This window comes from Heterodontus francisci, chromosome 21, assembly GCF_036365525.1.
Source record: "Heterodontus francisci isolate sHetFra1 chromosome 21, sHetFra1.hap1, whole genome shotgun sequence".
NCBI lineage: Eukaryota > Metazoa > Chordata > Chondrichthyes > Heterodontiformes > Heterodontidae > Heterodontus > Heterodontus francisci.
The window spans coordinates 80,464,611-80,475,202 of record NC_090391.1 but is presented as its reverse complement, the minus strand read 5'-3'; positions in this window follow the sequence as shown (position 1 = coordinate 80,475,202).

Below are 10,592 nucleotides of genomic sequence, written 5' to 3'. Positions count from 1 at the left end.
ATATTTGCACTGTCTCATGCAACTCCCTTCTCAATTTCAATCATTTATAAATCAGATGGAATGGCCCAAGACGTATGGGTGCCTCCTATCCGAGGGACAGATTCGTATCAGGGTGAAATTGCATCGACGCCAGGGAGTGATTCGAGTCCGGGATGGGTTCCGACAGTGGGAGTGGTTGAAGACGGGGTACAGTTCTCCAATCTACCCGTTCTTTGGCTCCTCATCGCTATAATTAACTGGTTGACCAGCGTCCGGTGAGCAGTTGTTCACCCTGTCCGGGATTTGTTAAATCTGGAAGTGTTGGTGTTGGAGGCAGGTTGGTGTCATGGACCCGATCTGACCCGATCCCAACCCACACTGTTTTCGGTGCTAAAATCCTTCCTGCTTGGGTTGAGAAGAGGAGAATGTTTTTCAGTTTTTTCAGTAATTTGCAACCACTTCTCCTTTCTCTCCATTACAGTTAATTTAGTGTCAATTGTGATCCTGTCCAAGGCAAATTGTGTACTTTCCATCTGCACCACTCGCTTCCTGGTGGCCATGTCAACGGCGGATCTGCTGGTCATTATCACTGAGATCATACTCCTGAGAATCAATAACCTTTATTTCCCATTAAATTTCTTGGACCTCACCTCTGTGTGTCGCCCTCTCTCTGTCCTGATCCGTGCAGCCATCGACTGTTCCGTTTGGTTCACCATAACTTTCACCAAACAACAAAGAGCAAAGAACAGTACAGCACAGGAACAGGCCATTCGGCCCTCCAAGCCTGCGCCGATCTTGATGCCTGCCGAAACTAACACCTTCTGCACTTCCGGGGCCCATATCCCTCTATTCCCTTCCTATTCATATATTTGTCAAGGTGTCACTTAAACGTCGCTATCGTATCTGTTTCCACCACCTCCACTGGCAGCAAGTTCAAAGAGGTGACTGACAACGGATTGACCCACAATGCATTGGTGGGTTGGGGTTATGAAGAAACACACGCCAAACTGCAGTGCAGCAGCAGAGAAGAGATGACAGACAGCTCGATGACTGAAAGACCACTGTTGTTGGGGTTGTTGCACACACCAAAGGGCAGCTGGGCAGCGCGCCAGAAGTGAACAGTTGGATAACGGAAATACACTGACCGGGTTTGGCACAGTGGATGGTTGCACATGGCAAAGAGCAGTGTGCTGGTGGGCAAGAATTGACCTTCGGAGCACCGGGCACCGGACAGAAAAGGGGGAAGATAGAGAGTCAGAGTTCCATCTGAAGGGAAATAGCAATCACAGTCTCCCCTCAATCACCACTGGTTCCATTCACAGTTCATCAGTGCTGCTCAGAAAACAAAACTTGGTCGGAGATCAGCAAAATGCTGCAGATGGTGGAAAGCCTTTTGTGTCAGTCATTATTAATATTACTTGTTCATATTTTGTAGACACTTTATTGATTCCTTCTCCTTTGCATTCCCCCCAACCTGGTCTCTTCTCTCTATCTCTCTCGCCCTCTTTCTCTGTCTCTCCATCTATTCCTGAGTCAGACGGTAGTGTTGTTGGGTGCGTTATTGGGAAATACTCAAGTTGCCATAATTAAAGGAGTGCAGAATCTCAGAGAGTGACAGAGGCTGGAGGAGTTTTCATAGATAGGCGGGGTGAAGGGCTCGAGTAGGGAACAGAGATAGGGACGGTTGTAGGGGTTGTAAATATTAAAGGAATAGGGAGGGTTGTAGGGGCTTGAGAAAGTTAAAGAGATTGGGCGGGTTGGAGGTTTGGAGGATTTGACAGGGGTAAGGAGGGTTGTACTGGCTTGAGGTGGTTGCGAAGATAGGGTGAGTTGCAGGGCTGGAGGAGGATACAGGGATAGGGCGGGTTGTAGGGCTGGAGGAGGTTTCAGCAATAGCGACTGCAATAGCGGCTGCAGGAGGTGATACAGTTGGGGAGTATTGCTGGGGCTTGTGTCGGATCCAGACATAGGGAGGGGTGCAGAGCCTGAGGAGGTTACAGAGATGGGGATGAGGTCATGGAAGGATCTGAACACAAGGATGAATATTTCTTCAAAAAAAAAATCATGTTGTTGGACCAGGATCGAATGTCGGTCAGCCAACACAAGGGAGATGGGTGAACGGGACCGAATCCGAGTTAAGAGATGGGGCGGCACAGTGGCGCAGTGGTTAGCACCGCAGCCTCACAGCTCCAGCGACCCGGGTTCAATTCTGGGTGCTGTCTGTGTGGAGTTTGCAAATTCTCCCTGTTTCTGCGTGGGTTTTCTCCGGGTGCTCCGGTTTCCTCCCACAAGCCAAAAGACTTGCAGGTTGGTAGAGAAATTGGCCATTATAAATTTCCCCTAGTACAGGTAGGTGGTATGGAAATATTAGGACAAGTGCGGATGTGGTAGGAATATGGGATTAGTGCAGGAATAGTAAAAATGGGTGGTTAATGGTCGGCACAGACTCCGTGGGCCGAAGGGCCTGTTTCAGTGCTGCATCTCTCAAAAAAAAGATGAGACAGCAGGGAATTGGATGCACTGAACTTTATGGAGAGTGGAAATAGGGAGGCCAGAAAGCAGAGTATTTGATTTATCAAGTTTTAGACAACAAAGGCATGGCTGATGGTTTCCACCGTAGATGAGCTGAGACAATGGAGAATATGAACATTATTCACCTGCCCACTCACATTCAGTGGCACTATTAGATTAACCCATTCATAAACCACACTTACTTACTCACAGATCATAAGTACATACTGCAGTGTCATTCACCACTCTATGAAAGAATAAATCTGTTTCCAAAATATTTTCTGTATAGATTGATTCACAGCATGTGCTTCCCATTAGCAACACCGGCATTAATTGCTGATCCTTAATTGTCCCTTGAGAAGGTGATGCCCGTCCTTCTGTCTTGAACTAGCTGCCGTTCCCACTGGCAATGGAGGTCCCACAGTTGCTCGTATTGAGTGAGTTCCAGGATCTGGCTCAGTTGTACAGCCTTCCATGGTGAATAGCCTGCCACCAAACTCTGTCTTTTTTTTCTCATGTGAAGTCTGGGCCACTTGGATGAGGGAATCCAAGGAATTGCCAGAAAGAAACGGAACATATTTTCTTTCATAACTATTTTAAACAAATAAAACAATCTGCTTGCTGCAGCTAGAAAGCCACAAATTCCTCCTGGCGCTGTTGGAGAAGCCGGATAATTTAGGCTCATTCCTGTCTCTTCCCGGATTCTCTTTGCCAACAATAACGGCCGTGGCCTGTTTTGTTGTCCGTCAGCGGCCGCCATCTTTGTAAGAGGCAAAGACAAAAAAAAAACCAAATGAACTTCAAATGGGCCTGATTAAAATACTGACCATTCCCAATGAATGAAAGAAAACTGCAAGTTTTTAAACTAATAATATTTTTAGAAGTCACATGGGTTAACACATTTACCCCAAACTCCGCTCAATGTGACATATGCACAAGTACAAACGTGCAGTCACATTCCGAAACACCATCTCAAACACACACACAAACACACACACACACACATACTAATTAAAAGTCACCATGTCATTCTCACGAAAAATTAGACACGGGCAATAAATGCTGGCCTAGCTAGCCACGCCCACAGCCCATTAAAGTATAAAGTCAAAGCACACTCACATTCACACACACAAACACTCACACACATAAATACACATGCACGCAACCACCCTCCCCCCCACTCAAACCCCTCCCCCCCACCCCCCACCCCACACACACACACAATCCAGTGTGAGTCTTGTGGCACTAGGAACTGACTTCTTGTGGAAAAAATGTTGCTGAGAAGAGAATGAGGGGAAATGAGGAGGAGAGGATGTTGGCATTAATTTGATAATCGTAGGTAGCAGAAAAATCTACAGTGAGGCTGCAAGTACATCCAAAATAAATGATTGTTCATCATTCCTTGCACATAACAACGGGAGATAATCTGCTCAGTTTAGTGTTCTTACTAATGGTATACATAGAATTAGCTGGAGGCCATTGAGCCCTCAAGTTTGAACTGCCATTAAGTGACATCATAGCAGATCTGAATCTGTACTCCATAACCAACCTCAGACTTCATATTCCTCAATCCACTCGGCGAGAAAAAAAAATCTATCCACAGCAGGTTTAAAGTTATTCATTAAGCTCCAGCATTTCCTGATTTTTATTTTCATGGGAGAGAGTGCCACACAAGCAATATTCTCAATGTGATGCACTGTTTCCTATCTTCCATCATCAATGGCCTGCCTTATAATGTAAAGGTCTGTCCTTGAATCTAACAACAGCAGGAAAAAGGCTAATGTCCACACAATTCTTATTAATTCCTTTCATATCTGAGAAATCTTTAATCAAAACCTGCGCTACAGCCCTTCCTATCTCTGTAAACTCCTTCGCTCCTGCAACCCTCCCTGTGTCTGTAATCTCCTCCACTACTATAACCCTCCCTATCTCTGTATTCTCGTCCACTTCCACAGCGCTCCCTATGTCTGTAATCTCCTCCAACCCTGAAACACTCCCTATCTGTGTAAGTTGCTGAGGCCCTGAGCTCTGGAATTCCCTCACGATCCTACAACTCTCTATCTCTCTGAAACCTCCTCCAACCCATACACTCTTCATATCTCTGCAACTTCCTGAAGCCCCTACAATCCTACCAATTTCTGTAAGATCCTCCAGCCCCCTAAAGCCGTCCCTATCTCTATAACCTCCTCCAAACACTACATCCATTTCTTCTCTCATTCTCGTCCAAATCCCTGAATCTTTCCATCTCTGCTCTTCCTTTCCTGCAAGGTTATCTCTGCATTTCCCCTGTCCCCTTTCCCGGGACACCCCTCTCTATTCTGTAAACACATCTTACTTTGTATCACTGCCCCTCCACGTCTTTCTGTCGCTGCATCTTTCTCTTTGTCTGGAATCTTTCCCCATATCTACATCTCTCTGTGTTTGTCTCCATTTCTCTCCCTCTCTCTGCCTCTGTCTCTGCCCTTCTCGGTATTTCCGAGCTCTGTTGGCAGTTTCTCTCTCACTGGTTTCGGACTCCCTGCATGTTATTCACCATCTCCCATTCCATGTATTTCTCTCTCTCTCTGTTCTGTCCTAATCCCGGGATTTGTTTTCTGTGTCTCGATCCCTCTGTCTGGGGGTGGATTTGAACTCGCTGCCTTGGTGTTGTACAGGGTGATTGTGAACCGGGATCCTGCTTTCCATCTCTCCCCAGTTTTGCTCGCATTGATGTCAAAACAGGGGAGAGATGCTGAACGGGCAGCCGATTCACAACCACCCTCCTGCCCTCCACCCTTGTTTGCACCATTGGCAATAAGTCCAAGTCCAGCCAGTGTTTCTTTGCTTTTCTGTGTGGCTGCTCCTCGACTGTCTCTGCCTGTCTCGTTGTGGCTTAATGGGGGAAGGGACAGCTCAGCCATGATCTAACACGGATGGGACTGGATCAAAGAGCTGAATGACCTCCTCCCGTCCCTGTGCCAGTCAGTGTGTGTCTGTGTGTGTATGTCTCCCTCTGTTTAATTCCCTGAAGCTGATGGGGAGAAGAGGTGAAACGCCTTTCCACAGAGACGGATGTGTCTGTGCTGGGATCTTACTGTGCATTAAATGCTCAGAATGCTGTTAGCCTCTGGGGGGTGGTGTACGGGGTCATTGCTCTTTGCCCGGCCCTGCTGTTGGCTCGACACGAGTTAAATGTGCCAGGGCCCTGGGAGCCCGTTGCTGGAATTCCAGTGGCTGATCCAGACCAGGAATTAAAGTGAATTAAAGACTGTCGGAAGACGGAGCCAAACACAGGAAAGTGATGGAGGTTGGTAATACACGGGTGGCAGAGGGTGGAGTGTTGACTGGGACGGGAGGTACACAGGGAGGCTGGCGGGGGATGCCTGTTCAGGGGGAGGTGATGCAGGGTGGAAATTAGTAGAGGGGAGGCATTTACAGGACAGGGAGGGTATTTAGAAAGGGGGAGTTTGTATAGTGGGAGGGCAAGGGGAAAATTAGATTGGGGTCAGTTAGCAGGGGGTATCAGATGGGGGTCTGTTCCCGGGGGTGGGGTGTGTATTTAGATGGGACCCTGTTCCCGGGGGCTATTTGGATGGGGGTCTTTTAATAGGGGGGGGGATTTAGATGGGAGTCTGCTCCCGGGGGGAATTTAGATGGAAGTCCGTTCACTGGGGGTATTTAGATGGGGGTATTTTAACAGGGTAATTTAGATGGGAGCCTGTTCCTAGCGGGTGTGCGTTATTTGGATGGGTTTTTTTTTACAGGGGGTATTTAGCTGGGTGCTTGTTCCCAGCGGAGTATTTAGATGGGGGCCTGTTCCAAGGGAGTATTTAGATCGGGGGTCTTTTAACAGTGGAGTATTTAGCTGGGAACATGTTCCCGGGGTGTATTTAGATTGGGATCTTTTAACAAATGGGTATTTAGACGGGAGTCTGTTCTCAGGTGGGTATTTAGATGGGGGTCTTTTATCAGGGGGATATTTGGATGGGAGTCTTCTCTAGGGGGGTATTTAGATGGGAGTCTGTTCACTGGGGGTATTTAGATGTGGGTATTTCAATAGGGCGTAATTAGGTGGGCGCCTATTCCTGGGGGAGTGGAGTTTTTTGGATGCGGGTCATTTAACAGGCGTTATTTAGCTGGGAGTTTTTTTTCCCAGGGGGGTATTTAGATGGGAATATGCACCCAGGGTGTATTTAGATGAGAGTCTCTACTGGGGGTGGGGTGGGGTGGCGGGGAGTAATTAGATGTGTTGTGTGTTATTGGGGGGTGGTATATAGATGGGAGTCTGTTCCTGGGGAGGGTATTTAGAAGGGAGACTGCTCCCAGGGGGTAATTTGATGGGATTTCGCTCCCACGGCATATTTATATGGGAGCCTCTTCCCCAGGGTGTAATTAGATGGGTGTCTGTTCACGGGAGGTATTTAGATGGGGGTCTTTTAACAGGGGTTATTTAAATGGGGGGTATTGTAACTGGGGGTATTTAGATGGGAACCTGTTCCCGGTGGGAATTTAGATGGGACTGTGTGCCCGGGGGCAGGGGGTATTTCGATTGGTGTCTGTTCCTGGGGTATTTGATGGGAGTCAGTTCACTGTGGAAATTTAGATTGGGGTCTATTAACAAAGGGTATTTAGATGGGAGCCTGTTCCATGGGCGAGGTATTCAGATGGAGTCTGCTCCCAGAGGGAATTTAGATGGGAGTCTGTTCCTGGGGGGGTAGGGAGCATTTAGATGGGTTGTCTTTTAACAGGAGGGGGGATATTTAGATGGTATTCTGTTCACGATGGGGTATTTAGGTGAGAGCCTGTTCCCGAGTGAGCAATTATATAGGAGCCTGTTCCCGGGCCGGGGGGATATTTAGATATGAGCCTGTTCCCAGGGGGTATTTAGATGGGATTCTGTTCCTGGGGGGTATTTAAATGGGACTATGTTCACGGTGGGTATTTAGGTGGGGGCCTTTTAACAGGGTGTAATTAGCTGGGAGTCTGTTCCCGGGGTATTTAGATGGGAGTCTGTCTCCGGGGTCGGTATTTAGATGGGAGTTGCTCCCGGGGGGGGGGGGGGGCGGGGTAATTACATCAGAATCTGCTCCCAGGGGGTATTTAGATGGCAGGCTGTACCTGGGGGTTGTATTTAGATGGGAGTCTATTACCGGGCGGGGTAGGGGGGTGGGGGGTCTGGTATTACATGGGAGCCTGTTCCCGGTGTGTATTTAGTTGGGAGCATATTCGCGGGGAGGGCGGGCGGTGGGTAATTACATGGTAGTCTGCTCCCAGTGGTATTCAGATGGGAGCCTGTTCCCGGGGGTAATTAGATGGGAGACTGTTCCCGGGGTGGGGGCGAATTTAGATGGGAGTCTGCTCCCAGGGGGTAATTAGATGGGAGTCTGTTCCTGGGGGGGAGGAATATTTAGATGGAACTCTGTTACCGTGGGGGGCGGGGGTGGAGGTAGTCAGATGGGAGTCTGTCCCCGGGGGAGGAGGGTGGTATTTATATGGGAGGCTGTTCCTGGGGGGGAATATTTAGGTGGGAATCTGTTACCGTGGGGGGGGGGGGTGAGGTATTCAGATGGGAGACTGTTCCATGGGGGGTATTTGGATGGGAGTCTATTCAGGGGGGGTATTTAGATGGGGGTCTTTTAACAGGGTTTATTTAGCTGGGAGTCTGTTCCCGGGAGGTATTTAGATGCGAGCCTGTTCCCAGGGTGGTATTTAGATGGAAGCCTGTTCCTGGGTTTTTTTTAGATGGGATTCTGTTCCCTGGGGGGTATTTAGATGGGAGCCTGTTCCCAGGGGGCTATTGAGATGGGAGCCAGTTCCTGGGGGTGATTTAGTTGGGACTCTGTTCCCTGGGGGGTATTCAGAAGGGAGTCTGTCCCAGGGGGTATTTCGATGTGAGTCTGTTCCTCGGAGTGAGTATTTAGATGGGTTGCCTTTTCACAGTGGGGTATTGATATGGGTTGAATTGTAACAGGTGAGAGGGGATAATTAAATGGGAGTTTATTCATCGTGAAGGTATTAGATGGGGGTCAGTTAACAGATGATATAATATAGCGGTCTGTAGACAAGGATTATTTGGTTGAGGGGGGTGTCTGTACAAGGGGGGGATGGTTTCCAGGAGGGAAAAATATTGCAGGGAAAAACGTTAATGTGGTGGATAAAAATTGCAGGGCAGAAAATTTGCGGTGGTGATGGAATTTGGCGATGGAGAAAAATATTTGCATTGGGAAATTTGCAAGGGGCAAATATTGCGTGGGGGAAATTTGCCAGGAAAATTTTGAGGGGGAAAAATTCCAGGGCAGCGAAATGTAGTGGGATAAAAAAATTGCAAGGGGGCAAGTTTGCAGGGTAAAATGTTGCGGGGGTGGGGGACATTTTGTGGGGTAAAAAGTTTGCACGGGGGATAATTTTGAAGGGGTAAAAATTTGCGGGGGGAAATTTTGTGATGTGAGGAAATATGCGTGGGGGGAAAAGTTTGTGGGGTGAGGAAATTTGCGTGGGGGATATTTTGTGGGGGTATAAATTGCGGGGGTATAAATTGCAGGGGGGTCAAATTGAGGGGGAAATATAAATTGCGGGGGGAATATTATTTGCTGGGGGTTATAAATTGCTGGGTGGGATAAATTGCGTGAGTGCATAAATTGCAGGGGGAAATTGCGGGGGGGGGGAATTGCGGGAGGAGGAATAAATTGTGGGGGGAAATTTGAGGGGGGGATACATTGCAGGGGGTGATAGAGTTAGGAAAAGAACGAGAAAAAGAAAAAGTCGGAAATAGAGATAGAGAGCGAGAAAGGAGAGAAAGAGAGAAGACAGAAAGAGACAAATAAAGAGAGAAAAGAAAGAAAGAGGCAAAGAGAATGAGACAAGATAGAAAGAAGCAAAGAAAGAGAGAGAAAAAGAGAGAACAAATAGAAAGAGACAAAGAAAGAGAGAAAAAGAAAGAGAGAAAAGTTAGAAAGAGACAGAGAAATAGAGAAAAGACAAAGTCAGAGAAGTAGTGAAAAGACAAAAAGTCAGAGAAATGGAGAAAAGACAAAGTTAGAAGACAAAATCTACCTGTCCTAATACCTCAGGAATCAGTGGACATTTACTCCAAGGTCCCTCTGTTCCCAAACAGGGAGATCGATCGGTTAGATTGAAATAGCAAATGTAAAACATAACAATTTGATGTAATCATTCACTGCAGTATACAAGACATTCGAGAGAGCGACATGGAGCGTGAAACATCGCGGTAGACGGAGAACATAGATGGAGAGGGTAACGAATAGGAAAAGAATGATAGGCACGGAGAGAGAGGTAATCTCTGGTAATCTCTCCCTTAGTAATCTCTATCCACCTTTATCTCTCTCATCCCCTCTTCCACTCTCTGAAACCCAATTTCTTCTCTCTATTACTCACTTTCCAAGTCTACCCCTTTTCTCTCTCTAAATCTATCTCCCTCTGTACACTATCTCAATCTCTACGTCTTGCGCTGCGGATGAGAAGAGGGAGAAAGAGCGCAGGTAGTGAGAGATGAGGAGAAAGAGAAAGAGGAAGAGTGAGGCTGGCATTGATGGATGGAACGTTACTTTGCATCCAACCTCTGCTGCAAATGCCCTGGGAGTGTTTGATGGAGACAGTGTAGAGTGATCTTTACTCAGTATCTAACCCCCGTGCTGTACCTGTCCCGTGAGTGTTTTATGGGACAGTGCAGAGGGAGCTTTACTCTGTATCTAACCCTGTACTATACCTGCATGGTGAGTGTTTGATGGGGGCAATGCAGAGGGAGCTTTACGCTGTGTCCAATACTTACCAAGACACAGAAAGCAGAGAATAGTTGTGAACGGTTGTTTCTCAGGCTGTGTAGAGATGTACAGCAGTACATCCAATTGTGCACAGCAAGATTCCACAAATAGCAATAAGATAATGAGCAGAGCCTTATTTTAGTGATTTTGGTTGCGTGATAAATATTGGCCAGGACACCAGGGAGAACTTCATTGAGCCCACACGGGCACGATGGGTGACTGGCCTCTTGCTGTGCTGGAGCATTCTGAGATTTGGTGAGTTCACAGCGGACTGTCCTAGATCACATTTAAAAGCTGTTTCCTCTGGTTTGTGATTATCCCTGTTAGCTTAATCCTTGGAGT